Below are 14692 nucleotides of genomic sequence, written 5' to 3'. Positions count from 1 at the left end.
TTTATCATTCCAACTTGAAGCCACCCTTAAGTCCTCTGAGGTGTGTGTGTGTGTGCTTGCACGTATGGCGTAAAAGGTTTCTTAAACGGAGAGCGAACTTGAAAAAAGTTGCCTCCACTGCCGCCGCCGCCTCGCACTCCCTGTTCGATTGTAGCAAAAAGGCAGCGACCGCGGCGCTCGCTGTAGTCGTGGCCGAGTGGTTAAGGTGACGGACTTGAAATCCGTTGCGGTCTCCCCGCGCAGGTTCAAATCCTGCTGACTACGGCGTCCTTTGCATTTGGTTGCGTGCGTGCGTGTAAAAGGACCAGCGCCATTTCGTTTTCGCTGGGACCTTTAACACTCTAAATCGCCTGGACCCGCAGCCTGTGAAATCGATTCTTCAGCACCCAAGAAGGACGCTTTGCCGCTGGACACAGATACCGATGCTTTTCTGCAACGAGCTTTCCAGCTGAATTTTCTCGGCAGCTCCGTACTGAACCTGTTCTCCATTGCAACATAGCGGAGGCTCGTCACGTCTATAGCAAGGCTGTGTAGGACCGCATACGCCACAGTGACTTGTACACAGACCACATGAAAGGCAAGCAAAATACACTTTTAAAATTCCAAAGACTCACAAGGTCAGAGGAACAGCGATGACCTGAACAGATCTTTTACAGAAATCTAGGTTGACCTTTTTAGAGCTGTAATTGCATTTTTGTTTAATAGAAGATCAAATCTACTCGCATGTACCAGCACCTTACAGTTTATTGATGTTAATTCTGTTTAAGTAATAAGATTGCAAATTATTTTGGACTTTAGCCGGTGTTTTTTAGAACAAATTGCTTACACTTCTGTAAGGAATACGCAGTACGTGCCTTTGTCAGTCATTGCTCACCATACCTGTAACTTTATTATCTAACTCACTTCCTCAAATGGTGAAGGTCCACAAACATAAATGAAAAAAAAAACCCTTGATGTAGATGAGGTGCACAAAAAAGCAGCCCCTGATAGCGTATAACACATTTATACTATTGCAGAGACACATGTAACATATATATATATACTGTATATATATATGAAACAGAAATAGAAACAGAAACAGGAATCGCTTACTCACCTGGAGAATCTCTGTAGGAATATCTAGCATTTATCAATGGAAATAAAAGCTGCTTTAATACAGTGCATGTTCAAACTCAAACCCTCAGCTGCTGTTCTTGTTTGTTTTGGGACAAATTGCAACTGAGCATCGCATGAGCCGTTACGTACCCTTATCTGTTAGGGAATTTCAAGGGAGGAGTTAGGTCAGAATGGGTAGGCTGCAAAACAACAAGTAAAGATTTATTCCAAGATGAAACATTGTGGCAGTTTTCTTATCTTTTCAGCATGGACTAAACTTTTACGTGTTCCTTATATGCTATATGTGTATATATTAGCACCAATGTTGTTCTTAAAAACTAACATGAAATTGTCAGGGACATTCAGCTATATACAAAGACGAGACAGACAAAGTAATAATTCTGTATTAACATGGCCTACATATTGACGCTGTCGTGGAAATTTAACTATCAAGGAAGCCACAAGAGAGAGTTCTCACCTGAGTAAGGTCTTTATTTCAATATTGCAATATTGGGAGCCCTGCTGCCACTTCGCAAAGTGCATCAGAGACTCAGTTAGTTACAAGCAGTACAGGGTTTTATAAGACGTTGCGCTGTAAAAAAAAGTTCAGCACTTGGTCCCTTCTAAAACTTCCCCTTTCTCTAAAAGAAAACAAATTACCTCATAGAGCGAGAGAAAAACACTAGATTTGTTATTCAAAGTTTATCTGTTACTTTCAGCTAATTCTAATGACCCAGACAGCATATATTGTTTTGGTACATTGTCTTCTAAACTAACCCAAACAGTGTACTTTGTTGACGAACTGTTTTCTAAAATTCTGCACATACTGTAGCATAGCAGTTATATCCTTGAAATATTATCTAAAAGCACCAATATATTTTTTTGCAAAGCTCTCTACATTTTTAAGAATCAATTAACTCATTAGATTTCCACTACAATTCCCTCCTTTTATTCTTGAAAATGATTAAAAATTAGATTCTTCATATGGACTCCCAGGAGGCTCCCATACTTCAGATTCTTCCGTTTTTATCAGAATATACTGATGCGCAAACATATTCATTATCATATTGCGAAGCATTGGAATAATACAAGTCGAACAGCAACACAAAAACAGGAAGACAAGTATCACAGCTACTATAATTGGTGTTAGTAACTTGAAAAAAAACATTCCCCCCGGCCCAAACAGTGATTCTAACCAAGAGAGAAAAGCAGGTATATCTTTAATGCCTCTTTCTTTGTCCACCTTGTCTCTCAGTTCTTTCAAATGTTGAATAGCAAGCGTAAGATTTCCGTAATCATTGTCATTTGCTGGAATAAATGTGCAACAGGAGTCTCCTATTAAAGCACAGACTCCTCCAGATGCTGCATTTTGTAGATCCAGCACGAACCTGTTCTGAAGTGCCATTAATCTAACTCCCCTTAATTCTTGTTTGATAGCGTCTAAGCCTTCTAACGTGATGTTAATAAACGAGTACATTTCATAGCGAGTAATTTGTAACCAGCGGGCATTAGCTACTGCCTGAATACTCAGTCCTGAGGAAAAAATCATTTCAGCTGCAGTAAATAGTCTATGGTCTTCTGGTACTTTAGAAATATCTGGACCATATCTGTCAGCCCAACTGAGAGCGCGTTTAACCCTTGACTCCCTCTGAAGGGGCTTCATTGAATTTAACAAGTAAGAGTTTACTGGGACAATGAGAATGGAGTGGTGGAGCGTGACTAGAGCACACACTCCTCTCCACTGGGGAGGAAGGCTATCATAAACTTTTGCACCACATTGCCAATACCAATCCATCAAAACCATAGTTCCATTAGATAAAGTATGGTTAGTAACCGTGGCGCTACAGCCTCCTGTTATTCCTACTGAGGGGCCACGACCTTTATTCTCATAGCAATAAGAGTGATTAACCTTAGAAGGCAGGTAAACTGCTACTTTAACAGGAGAATCAGTCCAGGTAATGTGATTCTTTAGGTAATCCCACAAAGGAGGACATTCTGCTTTTTTACTGGTAACATTGAAGTGAATAGCAAAATGCACTGCTGGGTCTCTGGGAGAAACAAAGCCTAATGCTACTGTAGTAGACTTATTTATCTTCAGGCCGGCTGCATATGGATGCCCCTTTGAGTAGGTCAAATACGTTATGGTGAAGGTGGGAAAAGATCTAGGATCTGGCTTTGGAAATCCTGCCACTAGACTTATGCATTCAGAAATGTGACTATCAACTGGTCGGGGGAAAAGTTGCATGGGTGAGGCTGTAGAATGAGGCATCAAAGCACATACATAACAAGATGCATTAAATTTCTTTAACTGTACAGTATGATTTATAAATTTGTACCACAAATTACTCATATCCCCCTCATTATCAGTTTCATTCAGCCAGTTTGTATACAAAGAGGCTTCGCGTTTAGATTCCTCTTCTTTCTCGGTGGTGACAGGCCACATAAGAAGAAAAAAAGCTGTGCACATCAGTCCCAAGCAGGTCCCCATCTGTCCTTGTGGAGACATCACTCCTGCACTTTGCTCAGTTCGTTTGTGACCTTTTTGCAGTGGGAAGCATGAATCCAGGGAACCCTTTCCGCGACTTTCACAGCAGTGGCAGTGGTCAGCAGCACCTGGTACGGTCCCCTCCACCTGAGTGAACACCACTTCTTTCTCCTGAAGTCTTTCACCAGAATCCAGTCTCCTGGCTGGAGGGTGTGGCAGAGGTCCTGGTCTGGTGCAGGCAGCGCAGCTTTAACCTGTTTATGAATATCACTAACAAGTTTAGACATTTTCCGGCAATATGCTACCAAACACTCGTCTAAGTGGGTGAGGTCTGTGGCCTCCCCCTTTACCTCTGGAAGCCCTATTCTCATGTGGCGTCCAGTAAGAATCTCGTGTGGCGAGAGTCCTATGGTGGAATGTGGCCTGGCCCTTAAATACATCAAGACCAATGGGAGGCACGTTAACCAATTCATTCCTGTCTCAGCCATCATTTTTGTTAGTTTATTCTTTATGGTCCCATTTATACGTTCCACTGCTCCACTACTCTGAGGGTGGTACGAACAATGCTGTTTTAAATCAATGCCTAGGCGATTGGCGAGAAAGGCAATGACATTGTTCACAAAGTGGGTACCGTTATCTGAACTAAGTTTTCCTGGAATTCCCCATCTGGGAATGACATCTTGGAGCAAGTGCTTAGCCACACTTTTAGCATCAGCGTGTTTACAGGGAAAAACTTCTACCCATCTAGAAAACATGTCTACGATTACCAGGCAGTACTTATATCCGTTACATGGTGTTAATTCAATAAAATCCATCATAAGGTGATCAAACGGATCATCTGGGACGAGGTGCGCTGAGGCCTGAGTTTTAGTGCCTCGTCCTACATTGTTTTGGGCACAAATGAGACATTTATTGCAAAATTTCTCTGCAAAAGTTGTGAATCCCCTCGTGTCCCAATGCATACTTACCATACTTACCATCCCTCCTTTCGACACATGGTCTCGCCCATGTGCCATTTTAGCAATGTAGGGGAAGAAATGACGGGGAAGACATGGTTTCCCCGTTGGGCCTAGCCAGACCCCATCAGAAAACAAGCCTGACTTTTTCCAGACTGCCTTTTCAGCCGGAGTGGCCAGGGCCTGCATGTCAGATAGTGAAGCCATTGCGGGCTCAGGGCTGAGAAGGGGAAGTAAAAGTGCAGAAGAAAAAGGGGATACTGCAGCCGCCTTTGCTGCAGCATCGGCTCTGGAGTTGCCTCTTGAAATCTCATCCGGCAAGTGGGTGTGTGCTGCACACTTGCACACAGCAATAGAGCTAGGTAACAAAATAGCCTCGAGCAAATTGCTTACCAGGAGGGAGTGTTGGATCGGCATGCCCTGTGAGGTGAGAAACCCCCTATTCTTCCAGAGAGTACCGAAGTCATGCACAACCCCAAAAGCGTATCTACTATCAGTGTAAATAGTAACTGACTTTCCGGTTGCCAGGACACAGGCCCTTGTTAAAGCCAAAAGTTCAGCTGCCTGGGCAGATAAATGCGAAGGGAGGCTAGCAGCTTCGACAGTGGAGTGGTCGGAGACCACTGCATACCCCACATGACTCAATCCAGTAGTCGGGTCCTTACGAGCTGACCCATCAACATAGAAAAGCAACTCAGAGTTAGGAAGGGGAGAAGAAGAGAGATCCTGCCTGGGCGTTACCTGAGAGGTGATGGCCGCCAGGCAATCATGTGGCTCCCCCTCGTCCTGAGTGGGCAACAAGGTTGCAGGGTTTAACACTGTGCATCGCTCGATAGTAACATGTGGCAAAGATAAAAGGACATGATGGTAGTGAAGAGTAGACGCGGAAGAGAAATGTGAAGTTTTACTCTGAAGGAGGATAGAAGCCACAGCATGTGGAACCAAAAGCTTCAGCGGACGATAACAAACCAAAGAGGCAGAGGCCATGACAGCTGCAGCTGCTGCTGCTACAGCTCGTAGACAGGCTGGGAGGCCTCTGGTTACAGAGGTCAGTCGCTGAGAATAATAAGCAACTGGTTTAAGCCGGTCTCCGTGCTCCTGTAAAAGGACAGCACTGTAGAAACCAGCCTTCTCGTCAACACATAAAGTGAACCCCTTTGTCATATCAGGAATGCCCAAAGCAGGGGCAGACATCAGTGCAGTCTTGAGTTCAACAAAAGCGTTTTCCGCTTCTTCAGTCCAAGTCAGTCTGTCAGTCATATTCAGGCCTGAGGTGTGTGCCATGTCAGACAATGGCTGTGCTAGTTTTGCATACCCGGGTATCCACGCCCTACAGTAACCTGTGCAGCCTAAGAAGGACATCATCTCCTTCTTGGTGCGGGGTTTTGGAATTTTTTGGATCGCAGTTATTCGCTCTGTGCCAATGGAGCGTGAATTTTCAGAAATGTCATGACCTAAATATCGTACATTCTTTTTTACAAGCTGCAGCTTTGATAGTGAAACTTTATTTCCAGTACTGGCAAGATAATTTAAAAGATCTTTAGTATCCTGAACGCAAGCGCTTTCACTCGGAGAGCAAATTAACAAATCATCAACATATTGCACTAGTGTACTACCGTTTTTAAACCCAAACCCTGAGAGACAGTCCTGCAATGCAGAGGAAAATATAGTAGGAGCCTCGGCATACCCCTGAGGCATACGAGTCCAAGTATACTTTTTTCCTTGAAACGTGAAAGCAAACCAGAACTGGGACTCAGAGTGTACTGGGATACTAAAAAATGCATTTGCCAAATCTATTACAGAAAAAACCTTTGAGTCCCCGGGGATAGATGACAAAATAGTGGTTGGATTTGGAACAACAGGAGCTCGAGCATATATGGCATCATTTACTGCTCTTAAATCTTGTACAGGGCGCCAGGATTCCCCATCAGCCTTTTTCACGGGGAACAGCGGAGTGTTACAGGGAGATGTTGGGCAGGGAATCAAAATTCCTGTGGCGACCAGCTGTTCGATCACAGGTTTAAGCCCAACCTCAGCGTCTGGCCTGAGCGGATACTGGGGCTTACTCGGCCTATAGGTGGACTTGGGTTTTACTTCGAGCGGGGAAGCCCCCTCCATTAATCCCACATCATATTTGTGAGCCGCCCAGAGGGAGCTGGGCACCCCCTCTAGTGCGGGATGGGAGGTGTCAACAGAGGTGGACACAAACAATGCACCCATCTGATCATCTGGAGCCGTGAGATGCACCGTCCTCCAGGTCTGAAGGATTGCTGAGTATGGGCACCAACTGGCCTGGAGGGTGGCATTATATTTAACTCCCCTCCAGTCTGGAGCTGACCACGAACAGCTCTCAACACACCGTTGGACAAAACTGCCCACGTCCTGCCAGCGAAAACCTGATGCTTTAGCAAGGGAAACATGAGGGTGCGTTCCCGCTCGATAAAGTGTCTTCTGCTCCTCTGTTAAGGTAATAGCTAACGCTGCAAAGTCTGTCGAAATTAAATACCCATTGCTTTTTATCCTGTCACTACACTGTCCATTCCTGGACCACGCTGCCTCAAATTCTTCATCTGGACCTGCAAAACTAACCCTTGCTGTACAATGCAAATTGTTCACGTCTTGAAAATCACCTTGGCCTGACCACAGTCTTTTTATTTCTTGTAAAAGAAGCTGTGGTGTTTGTTCCTCATCCTGCACTAAGTCCCAGCTGTAGTAGTAATCAGGGACCGTGGGTGAGTGTTGCATTAACATGGTGCGTGGCAAGCAATTTTCATTGCGGGTTAGCTCAAGCCCTTTTTCTGAACAGACAATGGTGAGGCCCATTTTGCAGAGCAAATCTCTGCCACACAGATTAACAGGGCACTCTTTGGAAAGGAGGAAGGAGTGGTTACCAGGCCCAAACCCATGCTGCTGGCATTCCACTGTCAGGGGTGCAGTAAAATAAGACTTTGTGGGATTACCCGTTACCCCTATTGTTAAAATGGATTTTGAGGAGGGGTCGAATCTATAGATATTGTCTCTGAGTAACGAATGCGTGGCTCCAGTATCCACTAAAAACTCATAAGGATCTCCATTTATGTATAAAGTGATCTTGGGTAGCTGGGAAGGGGAAGAGAGGGCAGGTAGGATAAAAGTCTCGGTGCCCTCAGGCCCTACCTCAGCTTGCGATGAACGTCAATCCCTTTTTCCCTCCTGCCAGGGTGAGCTCACGGTTACCTCAGGTGGAGGTGGTGGTGGTAGGTCCCAGTTGTCGCCGCCGCTTCTCCGTTTCGCTGTGTTGTGTTCAGGGCAGTCACGAGCCCAGTGTCCCGTCTGTCCACACTTGAAGCAAGTCTGGAAGTCCCCTCTCGGGCTTTTGCTTCTTCCTCTTCAGCCACGCCGGGCGCGCTGTCCTCTCCCTCTGTTCTGGTCACCCTGGTAAAATTGTAACTGAGCCATTTGCAGCTGGTGAAGCTGATAATAATCCTTTCGGGCTTTTCGCTCTCTCTTGTCTGTGAGCTGTCTTTCAGCATGATAAGCATGGCGACATACTTCTGCTAATCGGGCAGTGTCCCAGCCTATACAGGTAGCTTTTACCATGCCACTTATTTCTGGAAGCAGTCCCTCTACAAAAAGGTTAGTGAGTTGGGTTTCATAAACTGATCCTGCCTCTCCTGCTGAGGGTTCAGACAGGCCACTTAGATTACTGAAGAGAGGAGTCAATCTCTCCAAGTAGTCATTACAGGTTTCCTCAGGTTTCTGGTTACATTGTCTTAGCACTACCCAATCCACTTTCCCCGTATATTTAGCCTCTATTCTGCGACATATGGCATTAAGCTGGGTCTGATAGATACTGCCAGCGTCGCTGCTGTATGGGTGGTCAGAGCTAAACTCATCTTGACCCTCTCCTCTTACGTCACTATACTCAAGCTTCAAAGTTTTTATAAAAACAGTCTCTAGCTCTCCACTCGTGGGTCTGCTTTGTGCTACTAGCCGTCTCAGGGCTGTTGTGTACTTACGCCCATTGGTTTTGGGGTTTGGCAGCTCCCCTATAACTGCCGCCAACTCACTTAATTTCCATGGGCGATAAACGAGGACAGTAGGTTCCTCATTTTCACCGGTGCGGGGATTAGGACATTCAATCATTGGCATGTGGAGCACCCCCTCTCCCTCCTCCATAGACTGGGGACGCGGAATGGCAGAAGTATCTGCAGAGCGACCCCCTCCATACCGCACTCCTCTCCTTGTGCGGGAAGGCGAGAGCATCCCCTCCGCGTCACCCTTTTTCTCATCCCGTCGCCTATTATACGGAGAAGCCGGCCGGCCCTCCCCATATGGTGGAGGCGACGGAGGGGTAGTCTCAGGAGCAATAGCTACTGCAAGACAATCCAATTCGGGATACACTTTAGTAGTGCTCAACATCATCTGTTCAGGTTTTTTACCCCATCCTGATCCATGCTTCCTAGCACACTCCTCCCATACACATACACATCTGCACATATATTTAAAATCCCACCCGGGATCTCCCTCTGGGTTAGGTGAATCTGTCATTTCGTGTAATAATTGTATGGCCCATGGCTGAAAACTACCTACACGGGGCCATCTCTCATTTGTCCATACTGACATATTGTCGGAAAAAGGTTGACAGTATATTAACCCATATTCTCTTCCCACTATATTCATGGGCGTTTCAGTTTTCTTTCCACTATTGCCTGACGTACTTTGTCTTTCTCTAACTTGCGCCTCAATTTTCCACAACTCAAAACACTTCCAATCGACTTTCTTATTTCCCTTCTTCTCTTTTTCTTTTAACTGTTCTTCTAGTTGTTGTATCTGCTTGGTACTAAAACTACCATTTTCTGGAAAACCTAACTTACTCCACAACGGAAGACACTTTATTCCCCTTTCTCCAAATTCCCTGTACATGTACTTCGCTGGACCGCTCGGTCCTGTTTTCGTCTTCGAATTTTCATTTCCCATTTTTACCGATCGGTGCCTTACTTTAGAACCTTATCACATTAACTACTCCGCAGAGCAAAAACCACACGTCTGTGTTAAGATAAGTTCTTTATGAGTCCCGGACTCATCAAACCGCCCGCGTGACAACACCCTCACCGGCCTCCTCTTTCTCTGCTATAAAACCGCAGAAATTAATCTTATAAATCGTTTCAAAACAAAATTTCGTTAAAAGGATCACTTACTGACGTCAGACAGCCGTGAATTCTCCAGACGCGTCTCAGGAAGGACAAACAGTTTATCCTCCGAGGTTCGTCCAATTTTCTAAAATTGTCCGGGCCCGGATGGAGTTTCAGCAGCCGTCCGCGTTCAGGTTTGTGATCCCGGACGAGCCCCCAAACTGTCGTGGAAATTTAACTATCAAGGAAGCCACAAGAGAGAGTTCTCACCTGAGTAAGGTCTTTATTTCAATATTGCAATATTGGGAGCCCTGCTGCCACTTCGCAAAGTGCATCAGAGACTCAGTTAGTTACAAGCAGTACAGGGTTTTATAAGACGTTGCGCTGTAAAAAAAAGTTCAGCACTTGGTCCCTTCTAAAACTTCCCCTTTCTCTAAAAGAAAACAAATTACCTCATAGAGCGAGAGAAAAACACTAGATTTGTTATTCAAAGTTTATCTGTTACTTTCAGCTAATTCTAATGACCCAGACAGCATATATTGTTTTGGTACATTGTCTTCTAAACTAACCCAAACAGTGTACTTTGTTGACGAACTGTTTTCTAAAATTCTGCACATACTGTAGCATAGCAGTTATATCCTTGAAATATTATCTAAAAGCACCAATATATTTTTTTGCAAAGCTCTCTACATTTTTAAGAATCAATTAACTCATTAGATTTCCACTACAACGCAATGATCGAACTAACTGACATGTTCTGATTCAGATCCCCTGCAGTTCATGCCAATTAGAACAATAGCAATGCTGAGTCCTCCCCACCCTACCGAGCACAAATTCAGCTGCTCTCCAGTTCTGTTCTGCATGTTTTTTCATTGCAATTGAGCTCGGAGCTGGAGATGATCTCCATACAGTTCTGTGTTCACTAGCCCGCACTTGCGTGCTAATTTACGGGTTGTGGCAAATGCTTTTCTATAGTTCATATACATGACGGCAACCTGTTACCGAGGAACCTGAGAGGTTTAAAAGCCTCACGAGCCAGGCAGGACTCGAACCCACAATCTTCTGATCCGAAGTCAGACGCGTTATCCATTACGCCACTGGCCCATAGAACATGCGCTTGCACTCCACCACAGAGAGCTCTACACTGCTACTAGTAGTACACTTCCCCATCTAAATTTTCACAGCAAGAAACTTGCGTTTCCTACTATTTTTATCAGGTTTAAAATATCATCTCCTTAAAACAGAAAAAGTGTTGATGTGTCGTGCTGAAATTCCGATTGATTTTGAATTCAAAGAAAAAAGGTTTTCTTCCAAAACACCATGAAATTGTCACATCTTGCAGACAATAGGTGTATTCCATGTTGAAAAGAGAAGAAAGAAAACCATGGAGCCTTTTACAGGTGTGAGGCTTCTTCAGGTGTGAGAAGACCTCACAGTCGAAACGCTGTGTTTCCGTTCTTCTCTTTTCAGCATGCAATAAACCTATTGCTTGTTCCTTTGCAGCCGAGGCATGCTGACGTAGCTACCCAGCTGAACATCTTGCAGACTCTACAATACTTCTCTCCTGTAGAAGTAAAGCAGGGCTTGCTGGGTGAGCTTTTGCTCCGGTAAATTAGGTCACGTGTCATGTTAAATCACTTCTTCTAAACACAACATTTAGTGGTGCTAGCTTTCCCCATTAAAAAAAAACAGACATTTCCCTTACAGTACATGACATATCGTTTTTATTCTATGAATAAGTATAGAAATTAAACAAAAGAAAAAATGGTGTCGCCAAAGAATGCACAGCTTGGACATGAAAAGTGCCCGATAAATGCCATTTCTCATCATTTCTCTTGGCGTCAGTTCTGCTATTAAATGGGACGGAGGCAACGGGCTCAGAGAGCAGGTTAAGTGCACACCGAACACAGATGTGTCCAAGTGTCTGTAAAAGCGCGGTGCTCCGCTGGCGCTGTTCCCTAGTGGCTTAAAGTGCCCGCCTAGTAAGCAGGCGATCCTGGGTCTGAATACCAGCGGTGCCTCTCTCCGTGTCTTGTTGTGCCGAATGTATCATTTCAGACAAACATGTACAGCTTGGTTCAGTTTAATGCAAGAATTCATTTCCTTTCTGGAATAACTTGTTTTTGAAGAAATCCATACAGCTTGTGAAAGATGAAATCCATTTCTTGGTTGTCAGTGGAAAAAGATTGCCGGCTGCAAGAAGCGCAAGTGATTGTTTTCTTTGACCATAAACCTGCAAATGTAGGGAGCACAAGCGGCCGTCAGTCTCTGTGGCGCAATCGGTTAGCGCGTTCGGCTGTTAACCGAAAGGTTGGTGGTTCAAGCCCACCCAGGGACGCATGTCTCCGTTTTTCCAATGTAAACATCATCACCGCTAAAGAAGATGGCGCAGAAGGCTCCACAGTCGAAACGTTGTGCTTCTTTTCTTCTCTTTTCAGCATGGAGTAAACCTTTGCTTGATCCTTTGCAGCCTAAGCATGCTGACGCAGCTACCTTTCTCTTAACGCACCTCAATCATTATTCACCAAAACGATCAGCAGAATAAGTCGCCTTTGTGGTGATGTCACTCCTCTGCTTCACAAATGTCCTTAGTGACGGGCCATTTCTTTCTGCCATTTTTCCGGAGCGGTTATTGATTGCTCCATCATTTCCCTCTTACTTTCCATCACTAGATTGAAAAAAAAAACAGAAACAGGCTGACAGGACGACAATCAAATTGCAAAAACTCATCAAAGCACTCGATAGAGTATTTGAATCCACAAGTAGCTACGAGCAACTTTGTCCTGGCTTGCATGAAAGTCGGAAAATGTCAAAAAGAAAAAGATGGTGGCTTTTTCATATTCGTTCTTTTATTTTTAGTTCGTTGGCTCTTCTGTCCATTGTCCTCCTGCCTGGCTCTTGACCTGTGACTGTCTGAACGCACACAGTAAAATTTCATGTGGGGGATTTGTCCTGAGCCTCTGTGAAAGACCCACCCACCCCCATAAATAACTGCTCTAGAAACACATGAATGCAAAACTAAACCACAGCTTAAAGAGGAGCTTGTCATGACCGCCAGGCAGTTAAGACCAACTCATAAGCGATCTAATCAGCACCAGCAGTGGGTGATTATTAACAAACGCTGCCGCACGAGTTTACCCACCTGCACACACTCCACCGTGCGGTACGCAGTGCTATTTTTACCATCTTTACCTGCTTCCCGCTGCTCGGTATTGAGTCTGCTCCTTGAGAGCTCTACCTGGCGTTTTTCCATTACCTCGTTTATTCTGGATATTGGACTCCCCTTCTGCCTTTTCGACTTTGGACCTCGCCTCTCACCTCGGACTGTTTGCCACCAGTGTTCTCCCTGGATTACGACTTACCTTACGCCTCTTGACCACGAAACAAAGCAAAGCAGAGCAAAACAAAACGAACAAACGAAAACCCTCACGTCCCGCACTTGCATATAACGCCGTTACGTGCCCAAGCGGTATTGTATGTCATCCTAGCACTGCACCCCGGGGCGTACGGTATATGGGAACGAGCACACGCCACGAATCGTCTCGAATCACTCCCTACAGCTGTAAGGAGCTTTGAAGCGTGCACCCCCAACATTCTTCTTTGCGCATCTGTGAAAGGTAAACTCTTGAGCAAACTCTGAACCAGCTCTAAGGAAACTAATCCGATTAGACGTTACTTTGACTCATCCTTTAAGGGACCCTTGTTAATTGGAGAAATCAATGATTTCGAATGAATTCTGTATGCGTTAAAAGACAGCTATACACAGAAAACATGCAGGACACTGCTCATGATGTTTCCCGAGCCGAAACACAGTGCGTTTTTCCAAGCCATTTGACAAAGCCCGCCCACTGAAAACTGCAGCAGATCGTGTAAAGGCGTTCAACTTTGTAACTACTGCACGCACAGGAAGCAGAATAAATTCCTCTTTTCAAACTGTCAAAGGTTTGCTGCAGGACATCGCACAATCTCTTTTGAACGGGGACAAACGATTTCTTATGGGGCGCAGTAAGTACAGACGTTTATAAAGCTCCACTCATGCCGACGATGCAGCATGAAGAAGCGCAACCTAACGTTTGACAGACAAAAGCCGGGCGCCGCTACAAGCAATATGAAATCAAACTGACAGCACACGGCGTTTCGCGCTGACTCAAAAGTGATCTCGACAGACGCTGTTCTCTGCATAACGCTGAAAGAGATAAAAAGCGTTTCTGTGGAAACGTAACAAGCTTGTTTCTTTCTATCATGATGTCACCATGACAAAATCTGTCTTTAAACACCTTGCTCAGTCTCTGACGAGACTGTCAAAAATTGCTTTCGCCGATTGTATTGCAAACCGGCGGAAGGGGGATATTGGGAAAATTTTTCAACTAGTAATAATCGCGCCTCGGCTAAACCTCACAGGCTACGATACTGCCACTGCGCAAAGCTGACGGTTGCCAGGCAACCGCGGGGATCCTACGGAAATCGTTATCAATCGTCTCATGGCATGTCGTTGCTGTAACGCTTCATATTTGTCGTCTTCTTCTTCTAGCTTGAGGTTTTGAAGAATTTCATGACAGACAAGGGCTCCGTCGGAAACAAAGGGCGTTGTGAGAAAACCGTTGCTTATTTTCAGCAGCAGAAATACAACCCTTTAAATACAAGATGACAGAACAATGACGAAGGGCATGCCGGGAGGAACTCATGCACTACAGAGGAAAGGGGGCGGGCACGTACAGTTCACATTCAAGCCACAAGTACTCTTCTCGGATGTTGCATAAACAAATCCTAACGTCCTGAAAGCATTGCAGCATGTTTGTGTCCCACTTCCCGTGGTTGCAGGACGACTGACACGAACGGACAAACACAATCTGTGGCGTTTAGCGTGACATAGTCTTGCAGGCATCGTGCTGTCTCACTGCAATACTATACCGCTGGAGGAAACAGCCCGGGTTCGATGAGCCTTGGAATGTGACTAGGAAAGTGAAGCCTTTTGAAAGAGGTAAAACACTGCTCAAAGGAACTGAGGGAGAATCTTACAGGGGATTCTGAGCGGTGTCTAA

At 45.1% G+C, this 14692-nt stretch overlaps 4 non-coding genes across 4 annotated transcripts; 2 read left to right on the top strand and 2 right to left on the bottom strand.

Moving 5' to 3' along the window:
- The first annotated feature begins 182 nt into the window (after positions 1-182).
- Positions 183-264, top strand: trnas-uga (transfer RNA serine (anticodon UGA)). The gene has a single exon. It is a non-coding gene; the product is annotated as a tRNA-Ser (tRNA).
- Positions 265-10681: 10417 nt separating this feature from the next.
- Positions 10682-10754, bottom strand: trnar-ucg (transfer RNA arginine (anticodon UCG)). The gene has a single exon. It is a non-coding gene; the product is annotated as a tRNA-Arg (tRNA).
- Positions 10755-11914: 1160 nt separating this feature from the next.
- On the top strand, positions 11915-11988 carry trnan-guu (transfer RNA asparagine (anticodon GUU)). Its single transcript has one exon. It is a non-coding gene; the product is annotated as a tRNA-Asn (tRNA).
- Positions 11989-13936: 1948 nt separating this feature from the next.
- LOC138233689 (U4 spliceosomal RNA) lies at positions 13937-14078 on the bottom strand. The gene has a single exon (XR_011187618.1). It is a non-coding gene; the product is annotated as a U4 spliceosomal RNA (small nuclear RNA).
- Between the last annotated feature and the right edge of the window lie 614 nt (positions 14079-14692).

This window comes from Lepisosteus oculatus, unplaced genomic scaffold, assembly GCF_040954835.1.
Source record: "Lepisosteus oculatus isolate fLepOcu1 unplaced genomic scaffold, fLepOcu1.hap2 HAP2_SCAFFOLD_70, whole genome shotgun sequence".
In the NCBI taxonomy this organism is placed as follows: Eukaryota; Metazoa; Chordata; class Actinopteri; order Semionotiformes; family Lepisosteidae; genus Lepisosteus; species Lepisosteus oculatus.
Note: the sequence above shows the minus strand (reverse complement) of the source record. Positions and strands in the feature narration are given on the sequence as shown.